The 26,924-nt window shown below is 45.2% G+C and overlaps 1 long non-coding RNA gene across 3 annotated transcripts in view; it reads left to right on the plus strand.

Moving 5' to 3' along the window:
- The window catches only part of LOC109552290 (uncharacterized), a 212,691-nt gene that overhangs the window by 73,182 nt on the left and 112,585 nt on the right, over nucleotides 1-26,924 (plus strand). For all 3 annotated transcript variants that reach the window (XR_012329416.1, XR_012329419.1, XR_012329417.1), the window contains exons 4-5: nucleotides 8,049-8,254; nucleotides 17,579-17,696. This is a non-coding gene — a long non-coding RNA (uncharacterized lncRNA). The remainder of the gene's footprint in view (nucleotides 1-8,048; nucleotides 8,255-17,578; nucleotides 17,697-26,924) is intronic.

Genomic DNA, 26,924 nt, shown 5'->3' on the forward strand with positions numbered 1-26,924 from the left:
AAATTTGGGAGTCCTGAGCACATATGTGGAATTCAACTCTGTGAGCATGAATGAGATCACCTAGGAGAAGATACAGAAGGGAAAAGGGACCTAGGCAAGGGCCCTGGGTGCTCTATATTTAGAAGCTAGGTAGAAGAAGAGCCAGCAAGGGGACTGAGAAGGAGAGGCCAGTGATGTACAGGAAAATTAGTAAAGTATAGCATCTCAGAAGCTAAGCATGGAAAAGCATTTCAAGAAGGAATGGGTGGGGCTTCCCTGGTGGCACAGTGGTTGAGAGTCCGCCTGCCGATGTAGGGGACACGGGTTTGTGCCCCAGTCCGGGAATATCCCACATGCCGCGGAGCGGCTGGGCCTGTGAGCCATGGCCGCTGAGCCTGCGCGTCCGGAGCCTGTGGTCCTCAACGGGAGAGGCCACAACAGTGAGAGGCCCGCGTACAGCAAAAAAAAAGAAGGAATGGGTGGCTAGTGGTGCAGTACACTGCTGAGAGGTCGTATAATTGTTGGCTGTTTATTCCTGTGTTTGTTTTATGTCTGTCTTCTCTTAAGGAGGGCAGGCCCCCTGTTTATCTTGCTCGCACATGTACTCAGTGTCTGGCGTGGTACTTGGCACAGAGTGGGACTCAAGATATATTTGTTTCATTAAGGAAGGAAGAATTAAAGCCAGTCTGAGGTGTTTGTATTTAATTAAGTAGGCAAAAAATAGTGTCTGAATAGCATCTTCAGATTCCTAACATGGAGTGTGATCTTAGCAAAAATGCAAGCCTCCTTTTGAAGGCCTGTACAGACCCGCTGGCCTCATGCATACCTCCTCTCATCATCACTAGGTGTCTTCCAATCTGGATGCACAAGAACAAGAAAACAGCAAGAATCCATTGGGTGATTCATATACTAAACATGCAACACCCTGTGGAAACTGAAGATGAAACAGACTAAGAATTCCTGCCCACAAGGGGTTTATAAATTAGGAGGAGCATAAAGGAAGTATCCCAGCAACCATGGAAAAAGAATCATAATCCTGAGAGCAGTGTTAGCCACTAGAATCTCATGAGATATTAATGGTTGTGCCCTTATAGAAAGAATTCTCTGAACCCAATTCTGGGCTAAGTAGGTATATTTACAGCAGGAGTTCTCAGAGCACGTAATATGCTAATAAAGAATTGTGAATATTAAGAGAGATCTATTAAGGTAGAGCATTTGCCAAACTTATTTGACCATGGAATCCTTTTTAATTGCTTAATAACTGTTAACATTTTAAGAGACAGTGACATTATGAAGAACAATTTGGCAAGTGTCACCTCTGAGTTTTTCTGAGAAGAAAAAAAAATCATATCAAATTCCTTTTTAGTTGACATGGGGAGAAACTCTCCATGTTGGATACAAATTACATGGGTGGAGTCAAAGAGTATGATAGGTTGTATCATTATTATTCTCAAGTATTTGATCCTCCCTTTTATATGAGAGGATTATCAGTCCCTGCCACTGCTTCATGTCCTGCCAGTGTCTTCTGTGGGAGGGGCATGAGTCCCTTCCCAGCTGATTTTGAGTGTGGTCATGGAAAGGCTTTAGTCAGTGAACATGGGTGGACATGATGTATGCCATGTCTGAGCAGATGCTCTAAGGAGCACTCTGAGTTTCTATCAGTAGCTCTCTTGTTCTTCTTCCTCTGTCATGAGAACAGTGTGTCCCAAATAGTGAGTTATCTTTCAGTCTGGTTTCTGGAATGGGAAGACTCAGAGAGCAGAACTTAGCAGACACTTTGTAGCCATCGACTTGTAGTAAAAGCAGGAGCAAAAAATAAATGTTCGTTGTTTAAGCTATTGAGATATTGGTGCTGTTTGTTACTGCAGCAGAGTTGACTAATACAAAGAGGGAAATATGGAAGGCTGTTATAAATATGACAGTTTCTTTCCAGAGCTCCCAGAAGAGATACAACCCTGGAGGAGAAGCAGAAAACAGAATGGCTTCGTTTGTAGCTGAATTTTTTACACTTCACAGGAGAAAAGTTGTACTTTTGTTCTGATGAAAAACAACTTCATGAAAGAAGAAAACTACATCAGCTTAGATAAAGATTTGTAGACTTAGTGAAGACTGTAGATGCTGGCATATCCGAGAAGAAATCTCAATATTTCAAGCTGAATGAAATCAAAGGACACACAGAAGTGGAAGTTGATAACCAGTCCCACTGGCACTACTTGCCTCCCTGTAGAGCACATTACTTTCTTAATTGTCTCTTCAGATTTCCTCACAGTTCCCATTAACAGGATGGGAAGAGGTCAGTGCCCCACAGCACCAAATTCTGGAAAATCCCAGAGGTTTGGGAGGGATCTTTTTTTTTTTTTTTTTTTTGCGGTACGCGGGCCTCTCACTGCTGTGGCCTCTCCCGTTGCGGAGCACAGGCTCCGGACGCGCAGGCTCAGCGGCCATGGCTCATGGGCCCAGCCGCTCCGCGGCATGCGGGATCCTCCCGTACCGGGGCACGAACCCGCGTCCCCTGCATCGGCAGGCGGACTCTCAGCCACAGCGCCACCAGGGAAGCCCGGGAGGGCTCTTTAATAAGAACAAAAAGTTAAAGGGAGTGACCATTATCCTAGGAAATAATGTTCTTCTTTCCCTCTCCCCTTCCTCTTTGCTCTTGTTAATTCTTTATCTCCTAAACCCATACCACTCCCATTTAGCTGGTCTATTTTGTGGTGTGCACAGTAGCAGCACTTTGGAAATCTCTAAGCTGTGTTTGGCAGGGAATTTGCTACATCTGTGGTTAAAGAGTCCCAGTGAAATCTATGATAGACATTAGTTTCCCCACAAAAAGACTGATTTGTTTAGTCTAGGTTCAGTATTTTTCCATTTTCAGTATGTTTGTTCGTTTAAACTGAAGACATCATATAGCCAAATGTGTGTGTGTGTATGTGTGTGCGTGTGCATATGTGTATTTAACTATCAAGGATTCTCATCTTCCTTCCTGGGTCATCTTCAGGAGCCTCCAAGCATATATTACCCCAGGGAAGCAAGTGTTTTCTCTGTTAGGAGCTCTCATCACTTCCTATGAGAAGCCGTCCCCAGCTCTAGGCCATCACTTCCGTCTCTATGTTCTCACAGCTGTGCACTCTTTTGTCTGTTAATGTCTCTATTTCCTTGTCTGTTTCTATCACTAGAAAGAGCACCTTGAGGACAGGAATTGAGCCTTGGTGGTTTCTATAGCTCATCATGTGGCACAACACCAGGAATATTGTACGTGCTCAGTACATATTTGAGGGATGAGGGTATCTATCCCCATAATTATAAACTTGTGTATTTTAATAATATAGCTACTGAAAATACCCACCCCAAATCCAAAACACCAAAAGGGCTCATCGTAAGCCCAGCCAGGAGTCACTGAGAAAATCATCATCATATTGACCCCTCTGATTTCCTCATAGCTGGCCAGTTTCTCTGAGCAGGTTTTGCTTACCTGTGCCAGATCCCTATGTGGGAACTGGCTCAAATCTACAGAGGATCCTTTGACCCTCTCAGTTGTCCTGTGTGCCCCCAAATGGGCTCTTGAGTATGTCAGACAGCTAGAGAATGGGTGGAAATCACTGGTCTCTGAGAACATTTGATCTCCAGATCAGGGTGACTCTGGAGTCTTCAAGATCACTTAAAAGTGAGAATATAGCAAGGCTTGGGACCCAGCTGCAGCCCAGAGTCAGGGATGATCACCAGATTCTGGAAAATTCTGGAATCTAGGAGAGTCATTCATTCAGAGAAATATATTTATGCAATTCATCAGGTTTAAGATAAATAAAAGCAGATAGAGTCCTTGGTCTCTCAGAGCTTACAAACTAATGAGAAATTAGACATTAATCAAATTAATGAAATATATTACAAACTGAAATATGAATGCATACTTAAAACCCCAAATCTGAACTTGCTGGGACATCTCAAGACATCTATGAAGAATTGATGTGTAAACTTTGATCCAAAAGATGAGTAGGAATTAAATAAGTGATGAGGAAACAGAAGAAGTATTCCATAGGGAGGGAACAATATGTGCAAAGGCCCTGAGGTGAGAGGGTACCTGGTGCATTTAAGCAACTGGAAGAAGGCCTGTTTGACAGGAACTTGGGAAATGAGGGAGAGAGGGGTGAGAGGTATTGGCAGTGGAGGTGAAAAGAGGTCAGAATGTGCAGGGTCTTAGAGGCCACTTTAAGGATTTGTCTTTTGCTTATAAGCAATGAGAAGTCACTGAAGGATTTTTAATCAGAGGTATGACATGATCATAATTGTATTTTGAAGATCACTTTGGCTACTGTGGGGAGGAATGTATTGGAAGGTCCTAGAGACCAGCTAGCTCATTCAAAAAGCTAATGAAATGATTCAAAGGAGAACATGGTAGCTTGGACCAAGGTGTTAGTGGTGGAGGATGGAGAGAAGTGCATGGATTTGAGATGATATATAAGATAGGAAACCTTGGGAAAGGATCATATTTAAAAGGAAGATTTTGACTTAAGTCTTGGAGTTGAGCTGAAGTAACTTTGAAGCATTTAAGTGGATATGGTAAACAAGTCGATACACAGATATTCATGTATTTGTACTCAACTCATAGTTATTAACTATCAGCTATATGCTAATCACAGTATTGAGAATTGTATGGAACAGAAAAGTATATTGAACTTGGATTCTTTTTTTTTTTTTTTTTTTTTTGCAGTATGTGGGCCTCTCTCACTGTTGTGGCCTCTCCTGTTGCGGAGCACAGGCTCCGGACGTGCTGGCTGAACAGCCATGGCTCACGGGCCTAGCCGCTCTGCGGCATGTGGGATCTTCCCGGACCGGGGCACGAACCCGTGTCCCCCGCATCAGCAGGCAGACTCGCAACCACTGCGCCACCAGGGAAGCCCTGAACTTGGATTCTTTTCTTGAAGGAGTTCAAAATTATGAACCAGTCATGAGGAATGGTTGAGGATATTTGGTATAAAGAAATGAGGGCTTGGAGGTTGACTATGATAGCTGTCTTCAAATATTTAAAAATATAAGGGTAGAACTTAGTGTGTGTTGCTCCAGAATGCATAACAAACACCAACATGTGAAGTTACAGGGAAGCCGACTTCGATCTGGTATAAAAAGTGATTTTTTAATATCAGAACTATCATTGAAAATACTTGAGACTGAATGATCCTTTATTCAATCAATATTTAATGAACATGTAAATTGAATGGAGGGATTCCTGCTTGACCTTTAAGATCCCTTCTGGTTTCAAATTCAATGATTCTAATTTTCTGTTTAAACTCTTAATTGTTCAGAATGAAGGTCACAACTTGGATTTCCTTGAGTCCACTTCCTTACTTGGACCCGTCCTATATCCTCCCTGGGCACTTTCAGGATGCTGTAATGAGTCGTTTCTTCAAGGTTGTGACACCTTATGATAGAAACGACATTCTCTTCCTTGGTTTGATCCAGAGGAAGAAGTGTACTCTGATTCCCTTCTTTTCTCTTGCCTCTCACTCCTTACCACGATAACACGATGCTGAATGCCTTGTTTGTAAGTGCAGCCGATTGATGGCACTGTTCCTGGACACAAGGTACCGTCTTGCTCCCTTTGAACAATCATATCTTCCATTTCTAGCCACACAGGATGCCTAGGGACTCCTTTGCTTGGGAGCCTGGTGGAAGTGTCATGCTTATATTGCCATGCCCTGACAGTTGACCTCAAAGACTTTTTCAGAGGATGGGCAGACACTCTCGGATTTCTCTTCACTGCTCGGAACTCTTTCAAGTGAGCCCTTTTCATGCTGAATAAAAATCACAGAAAGGAGGATAATGGGAAGAACAATAATATGAATTTATTCAACCCTCAATTCCCTTTACAAATGCAGTGGGGAAGAGCAGGGACAATACAAAAATATTCGCTGACTTTTATATCATTCACGTGGCTCTGGGATTTCTGCAGAAACACTTGGTCCATGTCCACACTATACCAGAGCCTTTGGTGGCCCTATCTCCACCCAAGTCTGAGGCTTCAGGTATTATGTAAAAGACTTTCTTATCTACCTCCTGGTAAGCTCAGGGAATTTCTCCAGGTATTTAATTTTAATTCTTGTTTGGTTTCTTTTTTCATTGTTTTGTGCTCAGACTCTCTCAGATTGTTATGCGGCAGTCTGGTTGCTTTTCCCCCAGATGTCCCTCTTCCTTGCCTCCAGGCTCTGTTTTTCCCCATCTCAGGTTCCGAGTGGCCTCAGCCCAACATGGGCCAGAACTTCATGCTCTCATCCATTCTGCGCGGAATGGACAACTAGAGACACACACTTTTATCTCCTGTCCCTTTTCTTCCCAATCAGACTTAATCAGACACTAATGACTCATGGTTTTTTTTCTGGTTTGATCTTGAGTTGAAGGTGTATAGCACAAGGGTTGCAGTGGATAATCCAGGAAGGTCGCCATGGTGTGGTAAAGAGTACACTGACTCAATAAATATTAATTCATTTCCTAATCTGCTTGTGGATGAATGAGAAATGGACATACCTAGAATTTATGTAATGCCTCCTTCCAAGGAACATACAAGGACACAGTAGCACCTCAATGAGACTATTTATTATATCAGTAACACAAATAATCTGTAACCTGATTTGTGGATGACTGATTGCTTACTGTGAGTCTCACACCTGGCTGCACATCAGAGTCCCTTCAGGAGCTTTATTTATTTATTTATTTAAAGTTATTTATCTGTTTTTGGCTGCATTGGGTCTTCATTGCTGCGTGCGGCCTTCCTCTAGTTGCAGTGAGCAGGAGCTACTGTTCGTTGCGGTGCGCAGGCTTCTCATTGCGGTGGCTTCTCTTGTTGAGGAGCACGGGCTCTAGGCACGTGGGCTTCAGTAGTTGTGGCTCGCGGGCTCTAGAGCACAGGCTCAGTAGTTGTGGCGCACGGGCTTAGTTGCTCCGTGGCAAGTGGGATCTTCCCAGACCAGGGATCAAACCCGTGTCCCCTGCATTGGCAGGTGGATTCTTAACTACTTTGCCACCAGGGGAGTCCCAAGGAGCTTTTTACAAATATAGATTCTTGGGTGACATTTGCAGACAACTGATTTATATTTCTGCACCTCCATGAAATTTTTCAATAATGATGGGTTCCTAGACCAGTGGTTCTCAAACTTTAATATGCATATAACTCATCTAGGGAATCTTAATAAAATGCAGATTCTGATTCAGTAGATCTAGGGTGGTACCCGAGATTCTGCATTCTGACAAACCTCTAGGTGATGCTGATGATGTTGGTCCAGAGACCACATTTGGAACGGCAAGGTCTTAGACCTGAGAGGGGAAGAGGATGGGGTAGGGGAGGGAGGCTGAATTACCTGGGAAGCCAGAGCTCCATGCCCACACCAATTCAATCAAAATCTCTGGGGATATATTCCAGACATTGGCATTTTCAGAGTTTCCCCACATAATTCAAATATGCAGCTGGAATTAAGAGCCATTGTTCAAGAGATTCCTTGGTCACATCTAGTGCCCATTTCTCTGTAGCCAGGGCAGGAGACCTCAGGGACATCTTCCTTGTACTAAAAAACCAACAGTTCTTTTTCTGCTTATAGCAGAATTTCTCAAACATGTCCTTGGACCACTGCATCATAATTGCCTGGGGTCCTTGTTATAAACACATGTTTTGGGGCCTGCCCCCAGATAGACTGAATTAGAATCTTTGTAGCCTGGGCTCAAGAATCTGATTGGAAACAATCTCTCTTAGTGCTTTGCGTGCATAATAAAGTTTGCGAAAAACTGGCTTATAAGATAAAATCAAATCTCTTTAGCCTTGTAGCCAGGAGTGTCTAAACAAGTTAGTCTCAACCAGAGTTTCTGAGCTCTCTCCATGCTCTACTGCATTAATCCCCGGTGGTAGGCAGCCTCTAAGATGGCTCCCAATGAGTCCTACCTCCTGGTATTCATGCTCTCATGTAATTTTCTCCCCTTGAGTGTAGACTGCATTTATTGACTCATTTCTACTGAATAGAATATGGCAGAAGCCATTAGGTTACCAAAAGACTGTGCGTTCCATCTTGGATACCCTCTCTCCCTCAAAGCCCTTTCTGTAGGGAAGTAAGCACCATGCTGTGATGAACCCTGTGGAGATGTCTATGTGAGAACTCAAGGCTTGCCAGCATCCACATGAGTGAGCCTGGAAGTGGATCTTCTTCCAACAGATGCTTGAAATGCCTGCAACCTTATGAGAGACCCTGAGCCAGAGGACCCAGCTAAGACACACCTGGATTCTTGACCCATAGAGACTGTGAGATACTAAATGTTTTGAGCCTTTCAATGTTGCAGTAATTTATTATATAATAACAGAGAACTAGTACACCCACCTTGAAATACCCTTCCTCCTCCTTCCCTTCCCCTCCTCCTTCCTTATCCAAGGCCCACCTCTTTAAGCCTTAGCTGTTGTAGGAAACTTTTCTCATAGTGATTGTCTTTTCATGAACTCCTAGAACACTGCATGTGAAGTCGGCATCACTCATTGTTAGACTGTCTATACTTGCTGGTATTTTAAAATTCATTTGTAATCTCTAGTTGTAATGTCTAATGCTGTCTTTTAAAATAAATTGTAATCCCATTGATGAGAATGGAACTTAAAACAGAAGTTGACCTAGAACTCTTTCTATTCCTAAGAGCTATCCCAATATTATAAACACAATAAGTGCCCTATAAATAAATGTGTGATGAAGGTAATAGTGCATTGGAGGAGTATTGGGTAGAAGCCATCAGGAGAGCTGTAGTTCTCACATTCACATCTACTCTGTATCCTAATGCCTGATTTTTAACCTTATGTGAACAGAGGATTCCAGACAGATAGATACTTGAGCAGAAAAACAAAGAGTTGGCTACTAGTGCCAACAGGATGAAAGCACTCCCTTGATGATTATTAAATGTTTGTACCCTTAAGCCCTCCTGCCCATCAGTCTGCTCAGTTGTGCCTCCAGGCCTTGGCTCCCTGTGGTCCCAGATACCTTAGGCTCCCCCACTTCAACCTGGGACTTGGGGATCTATTTTTTAAATTCAGTTGATTTATGACCGTCTCAGAAATCCCACACGGCCACAGATATTTGTCTTCAAAATGTCTCTTGGCAACCGACAAAACGGAAGCCTGTGTGTTATCCCTCCCTGCCATCCCCGTGGGTCCCCAGGGCTCCTCTGTCAGTAAGGAAGGATATAAAACATTTAGGGCTTCCCTGGTGGCGCAGTGGTTGAGAGTCCGCCTGCCGATGCAGGGGACACGGGTTCGTGCCCCGGTCTGGGAGGATCCCACATGCCGCGGAGCAGCTGGGCCCATGAGCCATGGCCGCTGAGCCTGCGCGTCCGGAGCCTGTGCTCCACAATGGGAGAGGCCACAACAGTGAGAGGCCCGCATATCGCCACAAAAAAAAAAAAAAAAAAAAAAACATTCAGTACCTGAAATAGTTATGGGAGCATTTCAGAAAATGACTCTAGTCATCCTTCATCACAGACTAGAAGTTAAAGGTATCTTTAATACCTTTGGAAATTTTGATTGGGATGGTAATGGAAAACCATCCTTGCTTTATCTAGTTTATGTACATGAATGGTTTCATGATAAAGACTCTGGAATGAGCTACAGCACTCCCTATTGTAGCAACTTGTTCATCTCAGCCTCTCCACAATGAGAGGACCTTCTCAGTATTGAAGGCTGTTTTTTTTTTCAATCTTTTCTCAGGAGTCTGTGAGAGATAGGAGCAGAGTCCCCTTGGTCTCCCTGCACAAACCCTAACAGACTTTTGTGCCCACCTTGGCTGACAAAGAAGGCCCCTCTCCACCAACTACAAAGACAAGGCCCTTGCCCCAACTCAGCTCCTGAATCTCTTATCAGATGTTACTGTTGAGGTTATCAAGTGGTCTCACCTCAGGGGTGGTGCTCATTTTAGCCAAAGGTGGTCTCTAACTGGATCTGCCTCCTTGGTTTGACTGGGGGATTTGAGGTGATCAGAATCAGAACTGTAGCACTGTGGATGTTGGACCCACAGTAGTAAGTTCCAACGTCTTTTACTGTTGTTTTTTGAATGTTGAGTATGTACCGACTTTTTAAAGCATCAATTTTCCCTTTGAAATTACTCCTTTCCTTTTCATTAGAATTATTGCTTAATCTGTACACTAAAGTCAGGGAATTATTTTCATTCTTCTCATACCAGCTCATCTGATAGTTCTTCAAGTCCCCTCCAGTTATGCTGCAACGGAAGGTGGCAGGCTCACCAAGGAGAACAGTCAGAGTTTTGGTCTCTGGTTCCAAAATTACATCCAAATAGACCCCTGAAAGGGAAAACCCAAAGTTAGAGAGGCCTCAGAGAACTCCCTCCACTCCACGGGGAGGGGCTGTCAGAGCCATGCTCAGCAATGTTCCCCCTTTGCCCCCAGCAAATTGTTCCTGCTATATATTTCCCTAAGAAATGTGTAGCATTTGTGTAGCTCATCGGCTTGTCCTTACCTGCCCAGCAGATGGCCAGGTGGAAGAGGGCACAGGACCACACCGTGGCTTCACAGGGATGACTGTGTGGTGTGACGGTCCCTTGGCTGCCTCTGCCCAGATCAGCTGCTGTCTGCCCATGGGAAGTTTTGTCCATTATAAGGGTGGCTGGGTATTAGTCACTTCCTCAAAGCGAGAGTGACAGGCCTGCAAGGCCACAGCTTAAGCTGTTTATTTGACAAACATGGGCTAATGACCTATTGCAGACCGGATACTATTTGGAAGACATAAAGGTGAACTTCTGACATAAAGATGTAAAGTTCTGCCTTGAGAGAGCTCAGCGTTTTGGGGAGACAGACATAGAGCAATTACAAAGGGCTGTGAAATGCTATTTAAAAAGGTAGGGGCTTCCCTGGTGGCGCAGTGGTTGAGAGTCCGCCTGCCGATGCAGGGGACACGGGTTCGTGCCCCGGTCCGTGAGGATCCCACATGCCGCGGAGCGGCTGGGCCCGTGAGCCATGGCCGCTGAGCCTGCGCGTCCGGAGCCTGTGCTCCGCAACAGGAGAGACCACAACAGTGAGAGGCCCGCGTACCGCAAAAAAAAAAAGGTAGATCCAAAGCACTCCAAGAGCACAGAGGAAAGAGTTGCTTCTGCCTGGGATACTCAGAAGTGGTAACTGAACTGAGCCGGGAGAGTTGCGGAGGCCTTTGTCTGGAAGGCATTTCTGGGAGAGAGCTGCACGGAGAAGGGGCAGGGGTGTGCAGCAGCAAACCAGTCTGCCAGTTATGGTCATTCTGCCTCCACGTGGTGCCTGTGCTGCTTCCGTCTGTCCCCTCTGGCCGCTGCCATCACTGCCTCAGGCTGAGCATTCTTTTCCAGTTGCCACCTATAGCTCTACTATTCTAAGAGGGCTTCCTGCTTCCAGACTCTCCCCCTTTTCATCCATTCTCCATGCAGGCCTCACACTAATTTTTCTCCAGACCAAAGGGGGTCTGGTCACACCTCTGCTGAAACTCCTGTAGTTGCTCCCCTTGGCTTTTAGGGGAATGTGAAGATCCTATGTCATGGCCATACAATCTCTTGATCTGCTTTCCTCTCCAGCCTCACTTTTGGCCATTTCTCCACTTGCACTCAGTACTTCAGCTGCACACAAAAAACTTGCAGGTTCAAAGATGTATTATAGTCCTCGTATGCCCAGTTTTTGCACTGGCTGCTCCTTCTTCCTGGAAAAACCATACCTTCCTTCTCCTCCCCTCTCCACCTCACCCAAGGGAGGTGTCCCCCAGCGTTCCTTGAACTTGTTGGGTCATGGCACTTATCATCTCTATTATAACTATCTGATAATTTGTTAGTTTTCTGCTTTGGACTTCAAAATTCTTTAGGGCAGAGACAGTATCTTTGTATGTACATTCTCGGTGCCCAGCACAGAGCTTGTCAATATTAGGAGCTCAGCAGATACCTGCTGGTCCAAGCAGGATTTCTGTCTGGGTCCTCCTGACTCTCAAGGAGGCGGGTGGGTTGCTCATCTAGTGATGGCTGCGACTGGGAGAGGATTTGCCAGCAACCCAAGCCAAAAGTTGGGGAAGCCAGGTCTTCTGCCTGTTGTTGTAGGTGTGGAGGAGAGGCGGGGTTCTCTGCAGCAGCAGGATAGCTCATACCCAACCAGAGCCTGCTTGTAATTGATTGTGGCTAACATTCTGATCACCACTGGTGCTTAGGTGGTATCACTACCTACGTCATTTATATGCAAAAGGACCACTGGCTTGGCAGGTCTTAGAGCTTTGGGTTTTGAATCTTGCTTTGCATCTTACCAGTAGCTGGGCAAGTTACATCTCTGAGTCTTGATTTCCTCATCTGCAAATAGGGTAACTACTTCACAGGGATGTTGTGAGGTTGGAATGAGAGAACACACGTGAAATACTTATCCCTGTGCCTGGCACACATTGGTAGGCCACCACAGAAGTTGGTTTCTTTGTCATGGATGGGTTAGTGACCTAGTCAGAGCTCCCTACCTGAGCCATAGTCACCTGGAGAGACATAGAGCTTGTCATTCCAAGCCTGGCACAGGACTTCCCTGTGAGTGAAGGAAGGAAGCTGAGCTATGTTAGGCTTTCCCTAGGACTTTGGGCAGGTAAGTGGATGAGCTGAATGGAGCCATGTCAAAGTCAAATGGGCCGTGTCAGTAACTTCTGTGCCCTTAGGCTCAGGGTCATCTCTGGCAGCTAAGGATTGAAGCCACATATGAGCTAGAGTCCCAGTCTTCTTTGTCCAACTGGGATGAAGAAACAATAGGAGGACTGGAAGAAGCAAAAAGACCCCAGGGTCAGATCAAAGCAACCCATACTGGCTACTAGTGCCATTCTCTCTGATGGTCTCTGCCTCTCTGAGTCTTTAGTATCAAATAGCCACAGGGTCACTCGAATATCAGTGGGAGAGAGTGCCAGAACTTCTGAGTTTCTCTATAATTGGAAGTTTCAGGACCTACCTTGCCTTTGATTTGAGAACATATCTACTCTCACCCTTTTGAGTTCTTTGGGTGAGAAAAGAAATAAATTTAGTGAACGAAAGCCCTTTCCTTGCTTTATCTCTTGCTTATTAGCCTCAGACATCTCATTTTAAGCATTCGTAACAGTGAAGTCGGACTCTGACGTCTGCCCGTGGTTGGTCTCCGTTTAGGTATGGCAGTTATCTGCTCTCTGCCTGTTTCTAGTTGCTGTATTTGCTCTCTGTTTCTCTGCTCTGACACTGGCTGGTTGGACAAGCAACCGAAGAATAGGAACGGAGGTGAATGAAGAGAGGGGAAAGTGCATTTCTATTTCCCTTGATCGGGATCTCAGCTGCCTGGTGTCCCAGGACGGCCTTCAGTAAGCAAGTGGCTCTTCTCCGTCTGACTGATCTGCGCTCAGAGAGCTCAGGAGGCTGGGATGACTTTGTTTCTGATTTGTTTTTCCTGAAATGTCTGGACCACACTCGTTGTTTTAAAGCAAACATAAGGTATTTTTGGAAACTAGTGAGGAATTTCAGTGGGTGTCAAGGAAAATCACAGCGTCATTTGTCTCTAAAAAGATTTTGGTTGTCAGTGTTCCATCTGCGACTCACTTACCCAGCTGTTTGGCACTGAATGAAGCAGCTGCGAAGCAAAACAGCATAGAGGCAAGTGGGGACTATTTAGAGTTATAATTCTGCTTCTGTTGCTGACTTGGGACGTTGTGATGTAAATAAATAAACTCTTCCATATTTAGTCTCAGCTCAGCTCCTTTAAGATGTTTTCCTGGCTCCCATCACCCAGCTCATCCCGAAGTCTAAAGGTCCTAATTCCACTCTGTACCTTCCGTCTCGAACCCTCCCGTAATTATTACAACCAAGTACTTGTCTTGCTTTCACATGTGTCTGATTTGGTTCCTCTATTAGGCGACAAGCCCCACTGCAGTGTGAACTCCAGAGTGGCAGAAAGCTTGTGTTACTTGCCTTGGTATCCTCGGCTTTTGGGATGATGTCTGGCAGGCATACAGTAGACACTCAATATATATTGTTGAATTAAGAAAATGAACCATGCCAATTCTATAATCTGAGACATACCGATACTTGATAAGCACTTGTTAAACAGTTCAACCTTCCTGTTCACCTTTTCTTCTAGGATCACATGGGGAGGTTAGAGGGCTTCCAGTTAGATGATGAGGTGGTTGGAGCAGATGCTCTCAGATATACCATCAACTCCATCACAGTTTTCATTTTGGTCCCTGCAGATCACTACCAGGAAACCCACCCTTGGGCAGTGCTCTCCAGTCAATGCATAGTTCTTTAATAACTTTCTTCTACTTTATCCAAACTTCCTCTACCTTTGATGGTAGTAGAAAAGGAAGAACGATTATTTCTCTCACTGAGACTGTTAGCATGGCAGAATCAGAGATCTGGGTGACAGAGTCACGTCGAATCTCCTATTTCCACTTTAACATTCAGCAATTCTGGGGATCTGTCACAAAGAACCCCGAAGTATCCCGGGGAAGAGAAAACCCAGAAAGAAAGTCACTCACTCACTCACCAAACACTGTCTGTGTCTGGGCCTGTCCCATCAGGGTTAAGACTTTGAAATCTGATTTCCAAAGCCAAATTTTGCAAAGGGTCCTTCTCCAGTTCTTTTATCCCAAAGAAAAGCCTCTTGTTTTGTGTGATTCTGTGCACTTGAAGGGCTGTTCTTGGGGGCACTGGTGCTGATGAGCCCATATGTTGGCTGCAAATGAGAAAGCCAGCAAGACAGCAGGGGATTAGTATTTTCGCTGATGAATAAAAGCAAGATCTGAAGCAGCAGGAGACCCTGCATCTTCAGAAAAGAAAATAGAGAAGCCACGTCTCAGCTCAGCAGTTCACGCCCAGTAGTTTCCATAGGTGGTTCCTTGAATAAACAGAGGCCAATGTGGAGGTGTGTTTATAGAGCCTATGCACATCTGGAATCTTGGTATGATCTTCACTTGACAGTTTTTTAGGATGCCATAAGGTCAGGTGTACTTTGATTTAATTTGTAATCTTTTTGAACATAGGAACTGTTACAGGTCACGTAGTATGCCTATTATGTTGATAGAACTAATTCCTTACTTATGATTATGTTTATAAACAACCTTAATTTTATTTCTGGCTCTACATTTACAAATTATTCCACTATCCATTTAATGGGTAGGGCTACTGTTTTATTTTAATATCTCATAAAGTCTTTCCTCTGGTTTTATTTTTTTCTATGTAGGAAGCCTGTAATAATTTATCAGCATCCATTGAAAAATGTCCTTGCAATAATCCTCTAAGGTAGATATTACTTTTATCATTATTTTATAGCTGAGAGAAGCAAGGCACAAAGTAACTTGTCCAAGATCATATAGCTAGTGAGTCAGTAAGTGGAAGATCTGGGATCCAAAATTCAAGAAGTCTGGGTTCCAAGTCTGAACTTGAGCTCAATCATTGGTACTGTACTATTAGTCTACATCTATCTATCTATCTATCTATCTATTATTTAATTTACTAGTCTTTTATATATGTATATACAGATGTTTAATATTTTTCTGGGCTTTTAGAAATGTTGTTAGGTTTTCAAGGGTCTGTGATTAAGATGTTAATTGTTGGTTTTGATTTTTTAATGTGTGTCCAATTCATTTGTCACTCAGGGTATCAGGGACTGTGCTTTTGTCAGGTCAAAGATTCAAGTAATTTAACAGGATTTAATTTTCGGTTCTCACGGTTTAGCGAGATAAATGTGAGGAGGTGTTACTTGCTGAATACATTTTATTATTTGAGAAGGGCTTGTTTTATACCTTTGTATTCCCACAGCACTTAGGATATCAATTTGCAAACCATGAGGGCCCTTTAGTTTTGAACGAATGAATTGATGAATGAGTGGGGGGAGTTCGAGGTGGCACTGAACACCCTCTGTCTTGGTGGATGAGCCTCTGAATTTTCTGCGTTGAGCTTGCCTGAGGCTCACAGCTTTGGTCTGGTGGCACGTAAAGCATGCATTGTGGTGCCTGTCGTGCACGGCGGTAAATGGCTTTGTCTCTTGGCCGCTCATGCTGAACAGTTAAGGTCCTGGAGGACAACTCTGTCCACAGAAAATTGGTAACGTTCCAATTCCAGGCCGCCTTGAAAGGCATGGTGGGTATGAGTGAGCCTTTGTTAGTCTCTGCAGACACCAGTACACAGAGTCATAGTTCCCACCAGGAGTATTATATGGGCACTGGAACTTCACATCCATCCGTCCCAATCATGGCATCTCTCTTGGAAGTTGTGTAATTTCAGTCCTGTAGGAGCCATCTGGCAAAGAGAAAAAGGATAGGGAATGAGAAGTGGTGGGAGATTGCAACCGTTTACCTGGGAGCCGGTTGCAGAGGAAGGGCAGCACAACGCAGAGCAGCCAGTACGTGGCACGGCTGCAGTTCCTCTCGGTGTTGTTTACCACGAAGCCTACTTTGCATGCACAATGCACTCGGGCCACCTTATCTGCAACAGCCATGTGGCTGCTTCATTGCTGCAGCCATAAAGGAAAGAGGTCCTCATGGGTGGTTGGTGCTTGTGCTATCTAAAGACACACTCAGATTTGTTCAAAGGCAGCCATCCAATGGGCCTCTTTAGAGGGGCTCCAGTGCCCCTCTGCCTGCGTTTGCGCATATGGCACCATTTCCTTATCAGCCCCAGGGGACTCATTCTCTGAAAGGAAACCACCAGGGAGACAGTCTTTTGTTGAAAGACATTTGGTGGGTCATGATCTCTTGGGTCCTTGTTCCTGAGTTTCAGGAATCTAAGGTGCACAGAGCGTTGAGGAAAGTCAGGAACAATCATTTTCCTGAATGCACTATGGCTTCCCCTGCCCATTTGGTTCTGGGTCTTGCTTTTCAGAAGCCAGACAGGGAAGAAGTAATTTATTTTTAATGAGTCGAATAATCAATCAACCATTCATTCAGCAAATATGTATTGAGTGCCAACTATATACAAGCTTTCTGCTGAGTGCTGAGGATACAAATGGAAGCGAAAAACAGCCAAAATTTCTGCCATTGTGGAGTTTAAAGGCTGGTGATGATGTTTAACTTCAGACAAGAGAAAGAGAAAGAATATATATGAAGTTGGGCAGGGGTGGGTAAAGGGGCTTCTGGGGTCTACACAAATCCAGGCAGGGTTTGTTCCCAGTCAACACAGCTGGTTGTGGAGCTCACCCTGGAGGAGCACAGACTGGAACTTTCCCTGGCAACTCATGCCCCATCCTAGAGTCAGAGGGTTCCTTTTCTGCCTACCTTCCTTTACAACCATTCTCCCTTCAAGAAATCATTCTGCTTGTTGACAATCCAAAGTTCTGAAGCTCCTGACTTAGCACTGTTATCTTTCTATTCTTGGAGTAGAATCAGCTTGGCTGTGATTGTTCCCACTGTGAGGATAACGGCATCTTTTGTTTGATGGTTTCCTTTTCATCGTGTACACAATGACTGCAGAGCCAGGAAATTTTAATTTGGGATAAATAATAAGCTATCTTTAGGGCTAATCTTATTTTGAGAGTCAGGGCTAATGGAGGTCAAGGATTCTTTCTCTTTTATTGTTTTCCTCAAAGCCTCGACTCCTACTTCCACTTCTTTCTTCCCTCATCTTTTTCCTTCTCTCTTTCCCAGGACTAGTCCTCTTTCTGCAAGATAGTCTCATGAAGAACTTTCAAGGGATAATGAGACAATGGACAAAGAAATACGGAGACACTCACCCCAGGATGTCTGGACTTAGGGTTACACAGAGGTGAGCTGGGGATAGCTGTGGCCACATAGACATACACACAACAGACACGCAGAGATGGAAGGCTGGTGGTGTGACTGTGGGTGTGCCTGCACCAGGGCAGGTGGTGTGACAGGGTGGCCAGGAGTCCTCCAGAGGCATGGCCACAGCAGTGTGGATGGTGTTTGGGACAAGGAAGCTAGTTGGGAAGATGCATGTGTGCAACATGGTAGCCCTAGACCAGTTCACCAAAGACTCCTGGGGAAAGCTGTCCCTGGTGGTGGGGATATGTCATACCCAAAGCCATTTTACTGGAAAGAGGCTCTAACTGGATGTGGAGGCCAAGAACTTATGACGGACTTCCTCTGGATCTAGATCTCCTTATACCAACCTGAAGAGAGAGGAGAAAAGATAACGGTAATCAGGTGGTTTTAGGCACAGTAGTCGGGTGCTCCTTTACATGCTGAATTCATAAATAAGAGGGGTGGGCAGTCAATTATGTAATGAGTTTTGAGGGCCCAGAATCCCCCTGCCCCCAAATATTCTTTATTGGTACCTGGAATTCTGTCATTGGAGATTAGTCCTTTGGGCCTTAGAAATATAAAAATATTCCTAGGAGGATCAACACCTTAAGTCAGTATGGTAAAAACAGTAAGAATTAATCTCTGACGGCAAAGCCTTGAAACATGCAAACTAGAGAATCTTCCAGCACAGAACCGGGATGCTGGAAAGAGGGCATCTCTCTCTTCTCCTTCACTCACATATACCATCCATCTGCTTTTAAAGTGTCTCTTGAATCTCTTTCCTCTTTCCAGATCCTTATTTCTGATCTTTCCCACTGTCCGCCTCAACTTTCACATGAACTTTATATCTGAGCTCACTGCTTTGGGTCTCAGAACCAATCTTCCCACCCTTAGTGATCTTTCTAAAACACTTTCCAAGCACATTTTCTCTTACGTTATCTCTGATTTCTTCCGACTTCTCATAAAGTCCAAATCCTTTAGCCTGGTTCGCAAGACCTCTCTCAATCAGGCCACACCTTACCACGGCAGCCACTGCTCTGCCCCAGCCACTGCCGACTCATTCCCGCAGACTGGATGCTCGTCTCCAAACATGGTCCTATCCACCTTCCTGAATTGCCTAAGCTGCTCTCCCTCTGCTTGCCACGTCCTTCTCCAGTCCCTCCATTGGTCAAAATCCTTCATCCTTTAAGTCAATCAACTATAACTTCCACCAGGGAGCCTTTTCCAGTCCTCCTGAAACAAACTAATCTCCCCCTCCTTTGGGCAACTGTGCATTGTACTCTGTTCAATATTTATCATGGTCTGACTTTAGAAATTAGTGCTAGAAGGGTCTGTATGTGTCTTCTTTTGGAAAACCCACCCCACCCCAACCCATTCTCTTACTGCCTTCAGGAAGGTCCATATGCCTGAGGAAAAGGTAGATTTCCCAGGGAATTTATTTTCAAGAGGCTGCCAATGTGCGCTATCCAAGTACAGCTGATATGCAGCAGCGTCCCCTGAAGCCTGATAGGGAAGCTGCTGGTCTCTGATGAGAACTTGAAAGAACGCTTCCAGCTGGATCATTTCTGGTGAATGTGCTAAAGGATTTGGCTCCGACACTGGCAATATTTGGGGTCCACCGTCCTTATTGAGGTCCTTGGTGTTCAACAAGGTAGCATAGTGTCACTGTCTCCTTTAGGGAGTAACCCATTGTTTGTGGTTTGGAGGGACCGACCAAGATTTCCTACACTGTCACAGCAGCATGAAACATCAAATCCACCAGTTAATAACCAGGGTTGCCTGGTATTAGAGTTGTCAGAAAGAACTATGGTTTCAAGGGAAGCAATCTCAGATACTTCTCACCTGGGACAAGGTGTCAGTAGGTTGAGAACTCAGGAGATATTATGAGTTTTTCAAAATCACAAGGCAGGAGGGTCTGAGGTCATCAAAGTCAAACCTGGACATCAGACCCGGTATCAGGCCTCAGGCATTACCCACCTACTGAAGATCTGGACCTGGAATTCAGAGCCCCGAGGCAGGTCTGTATTTGAATGCAGTGCATTAACTCTGTGGACTTTTCTTGGCTCTTGAGTCTTATATATTGACTGTGAATCTCCTCTCTTGTGGAAATTGTTTTTTCCAGGTATAGAACAGAGATTATGTCCTAGAGGCCTGTCCCTTGATCACATTGAAGACATCTTGAAAAAGAACATAGGATGAGACATGCTTAACATATGATTAACTCAACTCCCATGGACAGTGATAGGAAAATGTTATTTTAGAGTGAAATTTTTTCCCAGTTGTTGTTTGCTCTAAAGAAAGTTTCCTTTGATTTATAACGTTTTTGTGAGAAGGATGAGGACCAACCATGTACCCTGAGGACCTAGATTTGAACTGTAGGGAGAAATTTAAGTTAGGCATTTTTATAATATGAGTATCTATTTTCTATTTTCTTTCTTTTGAGGGGTGAGGGTTTTGTGGGTAGACTAGAGACTCTAGATGAACTTTAGGGCATTCTCCTTTTGTTGAGACAACTAGAGTAAGGTTGAGAATGAGTTTATTCACATCTGAAACAAATATCCACTCGTGGAGATTATGAAGTCAGCATAAAACTAAATGCAGATGTTGTACACTAAGATGGTAAGTATTCTGTTAAGAAAGATCAATTTGTGTCTTGCAAGTTAGAAATGAAGGGCATATTTTCCCTCAAATATGAATTTCGTCAAAGCTATTGGTGTCTCATACATGGTATTTTAAGACCTAATAACACTGTTTTTGCCTTCTTGGGCCATGAAGGCCAGCCTCCACCTGAGGTGGTGGAGGGCGGGTGGAGAGCTTTCCACGAGGGAGCAAGTTTTTCCACTGTCAGGCCTCCTAGGGCAGGAAAAGAGCTGGCCTTGGGCTCTGCACATGGAGATGTGGGGATGCCTGCAGACTTTTATTGGGGGCACTGACTGATCACTGCTACTTGGAAGTCTGCAGGGATACAGGAAGAGGTTGGGTTTTGGGTCTCAAAATGTGCACTTCTTTCTCTCCTCAAGCATTTTGCTGTGCTTTGAATGATTAAGGGAGCAGGCTGTGCCCATAGCCACATGGGATCTGTTGGCAGCAGGTAGAAGGGAGAGCAGCCTGGAGAAAAGTCTCATGGGTTGACACAAGGTGGCTGGAAGAAGAGCTCTGGTTCAGTGGAGTTGTGGAGCCCCATGGGGACCCACTGTGGGATGAAGTGACCACAGATCTGTTCTGGGGGACAGAATGGGTACTCCATATTCCCATGATAGAGGCTGCAGGTTATTATAAATTGAATATTCATGAAACAATGTCAGTATTTTGTAATTCACAGGCTGATGAGGTCTGAGGACACATAGGTGACATAACGAAGGATTCTAAAAGTAAGAGATCTGAAACTCTTAAAGTGGTGTTTGAAATAACATTTGTACAAGGACAACCACTGCTTTAATTAATAACCTAATTATCCTTAGCTGTCTTCAAGACTAAGAATGCTCAGCAACTAACTGATGGCTTAAATTTTAGGTGTTATAAGAACTGGAAAACAGCAACAAATCTGAAAATGGCCAATTCCAATTTATGCATATATATGTATGCATGCTTCCATCCACCCATTCATTCAACAAACATTTATTGCCAAGCACCGTGTTTACTGCCAGGTATACAGAGCTTACTAAGACATTATCCTCAGGGAGCTTACATCTGAGCGGGTAGAGACAGGTAGGACTCTGCGTCCCCATTCAGAGAGACAGACTGTTCCTGATTAATGACGCGAAGAGGCAAGTTGTCCTCTCAATCTTTTCCCCAGGGGATTGGAGGCAAGTCTGCATTCCAGTGAACTGCCTTTTATTCCGATGATCCCAGGTTTGGGGGAGCTGCTGTAATAGGCCTGGCTGTGCTACTGCTTTCATGGTGCTACAGTGGTCCTTAGTTTCGGCTTCCAACCAGAGGCTGCAGCCTACAATGACGGGTGAGGTGGGGACAAAGATGGAGCAGAGCACCTAGAGATTTGGCTGGTCCAGCATTGCCCTCCAGTGGTCAGACATAAGCATGTGGGGACAACAGATTTCCTAGAGGGAGGTTCTGAGGTGTCTGCGGATTCATAACGGGGCTCAGGAATGACGCCTGTAGATGAGGTTGGGAAAGCAGGAATTGGAAGCCACAGTCGAGAAATTAGAGTGAGAATTAAGATGGATTAATGACCAGGCACCTAGGATTGTGCGTGTATAGAGAACCAGGAACAAAGACCACGTCAGTTTCCCAATTTGGATTTTGGCTGACACGCCGGCCAGGCTGCTTTGGGGTTTAGAAAGTGCAGGGGTGGTGGTGGGGACGGTGGTCACTCAGAGCTGTAACCGCAGTCCTCTCAGCCCACCCTGGTCTTCAGATTGATGCACAGTCCAGGAACGAGCACAAATCTCATGAAATGAAATCAGATGCAAGTTTATGTGTAATGAACTTTTGAAATATTAGATTTGCAAAGGGGTCTAGTCCATAGGAAGGCAAATCTATTCTCAGCATTCCTCCCGGGACTCAAGTGGTCTCTCTCTCTCTCCCTATGTCCTACATGTGGGAGGTTCAGTAACACTGCTTTGGAGGGAAGTTTCTCTCTCTTAGCAGGTAGAAGTCTTCCTCCCAACCCCCTATTGGGTCAGTGTCACTGGAAGATGTCCAGCACAGTAGGATGCTGTCCTGTGTCCCAGATCATGAATCTATGAGTCGAGGCTGAAGCAGCCTCGGCAGCCAAGGTGCTCTTGGCAAAGTCTACAACTAGTGCAACGTTTCCTTCCTTTTCTGTTTCATCTTAGCACACAGTGTCCTTCAGATATATCATCCCTTACCTTTCAAGGTCATGGAAGCAACAGCATTTCACTGTACCCTGAATCTTCCCCTGCTTTATTTCTTCTAGTTGATCTATCACTTGGCTTCCTGGATCTTCAGGCTTGAAATCTTCCCCGTCCCTGCCCTTGCTGCTCTCTTGCTCTTCTCCTCTGAAGAGAAAGAAATGGGTTAGAGAAACTTCCTTATCAAATTGAAAAAACAATGCCAGGCAAACAGTGACCAGCTCAGGAACTGGATAACTGTAGCATAATGCATTGGTGGTCGAATTGCTCACACTGTTGCCTATAAAGTCCAAGCATCCATAGCCCTACTATAGAAGACCCCAGTCTTTACCTTAAGAACAGGTTCAAACTGTGAATCCAGGGCAGGAGTCTGAAAGTAGGATAATGAGGACAGATGGAACATGAATATTTTAGTTACAGGACTCTTAGAAGACACCATAGGTCATTGCAACTCTGTGTATATGTGTGTAGCTCTGTGTGCACTGCCATGTAGTAAAACAGAAACTTTCTGAAGTCAAGAACTGTGCCTTCCCTGCTCTCCTTCATAACCCCAGTGCACTTGGTAATAAGCATATTGCCCCAGAGCGCAGCAGTTAAGAGACGATCCTTTGGAATCCAACAATTGAGAATCCAAGCCCTTTTACTTTAGTTTTTCAACTAAAGTTTTTCATCTTAGGAAAAATTCCTTTCTGAGACTTGAGCTCCTCATCTGTGAAACAGGGATAATAATACCTGCTCCCTCGTCCACCACATGCAGAGTGTCTGTGAGGATTAGAAGAGCTGGCGCCCGTGCAGACCTGGACATTGTGCGTGTCATGAAGTCAGTGCTCAGCAAAGAGCAGCTGTTTTATTATTTCCATGTGCGCGTGTGCACATAGGTGCATGAGATCTCTGTGGGTGCGTGAGAATTTTTCAGTCAAAGCCCAACTTAACTGTAAAATAAATCAGCCTCATTTTAGAAAACCAAAGCATGCAGGCATGGGGATGAATAGATTCCTTCCCTGTACACCCTTTGCCACTTCCTTCCATAACTGTAAAGCCTTTGCCCAAGTTTCCAGGGACCAACATGCTCTTGAACCCTGTCTAGAATGGGAGAGCCGTCAGCATATAAACAAGCTTTCAGCTGAAACAGGCACGAGGTGGCTGACCCTCCCCTCCCGCCTCGAGCCTGGGCGCTCACCGTGCAGTTGGCAGGGCTCCGTCTCCTGCTCTGGATGGTCATGATTGACCCAGTCTCGGGAGCTGCCAGTATGAGAGAGACTGGGAGGCTTGGTATTCAGTCATCACTGAGAGCCTACTAGGAGAGCAAAGTGCCATGCTGCCACTCCAAAGGCTGAGAGTCTGTAAGTGGCCATTACAGAGGAAAATCCTTCCACTTGGCCGACTGAGGCCAGGTCTATGGCTTTTATTTATTTTTTGTTGCTTCAAAAGTATGCTTTATTTTTCATCTCAAATTCACTTTAAATGTTTGTCATACAATTTAATACCTAAGAAGACCCTAGATAAAATTAATTGATAATATTTACAACGTAATACTTCTCTGGGTAGACATATTTCACACAACAGTTTTCAGTTAATGCTGAAAAAATCACTTAATTTTAATCACAATCATTGATTGATTAATGGATTAACAATTTACCCAGTAATTTAGATGGCATAAGGTCCAATAAAGGGGACAGTCTGATGATTGCTCAATGTGCAATCCTGCCCCTTAGTAATACTAAATCAAGAACATGACAGATACTCCACTTAGATCCAGGTCTGTGGCTTAGAAGCAATTGGCGCAGATGCCCAGTGAGGGGGTCCCTTCATTTTGTGCTCAATAAAACCAGTTTTATTCAGGGAAGTGAACTGTTATCCCCCCAGGAAGGGTGAAGGTATAAAGACAGATTGTAATTCTTGGAGGATCTAATTCTTCGGTAGCTGGAGACAGGAAGAGAAAGAGAGGGACAGAGATGGATGAAAGGGAGCTCTGTTATCCCAGGAAGTCCTAGGGTAATTACCTGGCTGAATTTCTCCTGGAGCTTCGGGATGCTGCCAGATGTGTCCAGGCCCTCTGCGCACCACCCCACAGAGCCAGCATCCAGGGTCCACCTCCTCCCTGCTGTGGCTGCTCCTCGTGTCTGGGAGCATATCAAAGGAGGTTTGATATTCATAACTGCTGTGGGTCATTTTCACATGGAGCTGTGGGGAGCCGCCTGTACCACTGCATGCTGTATTCAGCCCTTTGTCAGAGCAGCTGAGCTGAACCAATCCCCCATTATGGGCGAGAGGAGTTTCCTCCTGGGAGACCTGGGTTTGCCCCCAGACCCTTGTGCAGAATAAAATGGGTCTTTTTTTTAATTGAGAAACAGTTACTGAAACATCTGGGAGTCTCAGCTCTGCATCTGCACTGCCCACAGGGACAACTCTGCGTGGTCCTTCCATAAGAGTGTGGCCACCTCCAGGCCCCGCTGTTAGTGTCAATAACATCTGAAACCTCCCTGTTTCCTTCTGTCTGAGGACAAAGGATGTCAACAAGACTCCAGCCATGACCACATTTCTTATCAACCGAAGGAGGAAATTCTGCTCACCGCTGTTGCGTTTGGCTATTGTTGGAGAGGGCTGGCAGAGACTCGTGAAACTAAAGCTGCAGGATTGCAGGGCTGGAAGGGGCCCTAGTCATCATCTGATTCTAGCCCCTCAAATTACAGATGAGCAAATTGAGTCACAGAGGGGTTAAGTGACTTGTCTAAGGTCACACAGACCAGTGAGGATTTCTAGCACATGGAATCATTTTCTAAAAGAGGAAGGGGAACAGTGGTAGTGTGAATCTTGCTATTATGCTCCCGAGGTTCAAACCTATAGGAAAGATATGGGGACCAGGAGAGCTGAAGCTGTAACTTCAGAGGTTCAAACCTATAGGAAAGATATGGGGACCAGGAGAGCTGAAGCTGTAACTTCAGAGGTTCAAACCTATAGGAAAGATATGGGGACCAGGAGAGCTGAAGCTGTAACTTCAGAGGTTCAAACCTATAGGAAAGATATGGGGACCAGGAGTGCTGAAGCTGTAACTCAGCTTTGCACCTCAGTTTCTCTGTATGAAAAATGGCTGTATTATTTACCTTCATTTCAGGACTGTTGAGGGGCTTCACGAGTGACTCTAAGAAGTCCTGGGAGCTTGGGCTTTGGGATGGATGAAAGAACAATCTCTTTCTGGGCTCCAGAGTGGGGCTGCTTGCCTGGGCTGACTAACCTGTTCTCAGATCCTCAGTCACCACTGAGGCGTTAAGGAGCCCCTGGGTTTGGGAGGGTGGGAAAATTAGTGCAGAATGATCAGACCAGGTGGTTGGACACAGGGTACGGGAGTGGGAAAGTGGGTGGGATATAGTAATAAAATACAGCGATACCTGCCTGCTCCCAGTCCTGGTAACAATCTCTCAGGAGAATGTGTGAGATGTGTCCACCAAGGGAAAACATTCTCCCTGGTTAGCAGGACCAGATTCCCTACCTTTGCTTGGGGCAGCATGGGAAATATGTTCCCCTATCTGTGTGCATTCGAATGCATTTTCATTACACTGTATGCCTTCAGTGCTGCCAGAAAAGCAAGCATGTCTAGCTCTTTAAAATGTCTAGAGCTCTTGTTCCCATTTGGGGTTTGTGCTTGGAAGGTCAGCCTCCAGAGCTGTCTGTTGGTAATTGGGTTCTGAATGAAAGAGCCTTCAGGGACTGCCAAAGAGACCAGAGAGCAGCCCATGGCCTGCCTGGGCTGAGTCGCAGCAGAAGCCAAACGGCGTCCCTTAGCAAGGTGGCCCCCGTTGGGCTGGGAAGCTCGTGATTCCTGGCAATCCAGCCGACATCCCGGCTTGGTGAAGCCTCGAGCCCCGAGGCCCAGGTCTGTACATCAGTCTTCTCAACTGCTTTCTCCTGTTATTATCTTGTCAACAGTAGTATCTGGGACACAAAGGACAACTCTGCATGATGATGCGGTGAATGACTGGTTAGGTGCCTCCTGTTTAATAACCAGAGACATGTTACTGTGCGGCATCTCTCCATATGTTGTAGCATCTGTGTCTGGCATGTAAGGGACTCATTTTCTTCACATATCTAATTAAAGATGTAAAGCAAAATGGAAGGGCTTGCAAGCCTACCTCCCCCCTGCAACGCCTGCAACTCCCTTTTCTTACCCTCTGCTGCCATCTAGTGGCCACGTGCCTCCTCTGCATCATCATTTTCATAATGGGGCTGAGGTCTCCACCCCTGTGAAGCAGGAGGAAGACAGTTACCTAATCCACGCAATCATGGGTCTCCTTATAGAGTCCTTGTTGCAACAGAGGGTCAGGACCCATCTCCTGACATCTGCCTGGACCACCCTGGGACTTCCTCTTGGAGCCTGAGAGGGCCCTTTCTCCTCTGGA

This window comes from Tursiops truncatus, chromosome 2 (genome assembly GCF_011762595.2).
Source record: "Tursiops truncatus isolate mTurTru1 chromosome 2, mTurTru1.mat.Y, whole genome shotgun sequence".
Taxonomy (NCBI): Eukaryota; Metazoa; Chordata; class Mammalia; order Artiodactyla; family Delphinidae; genus Tursiops; species Tursiops truncatus.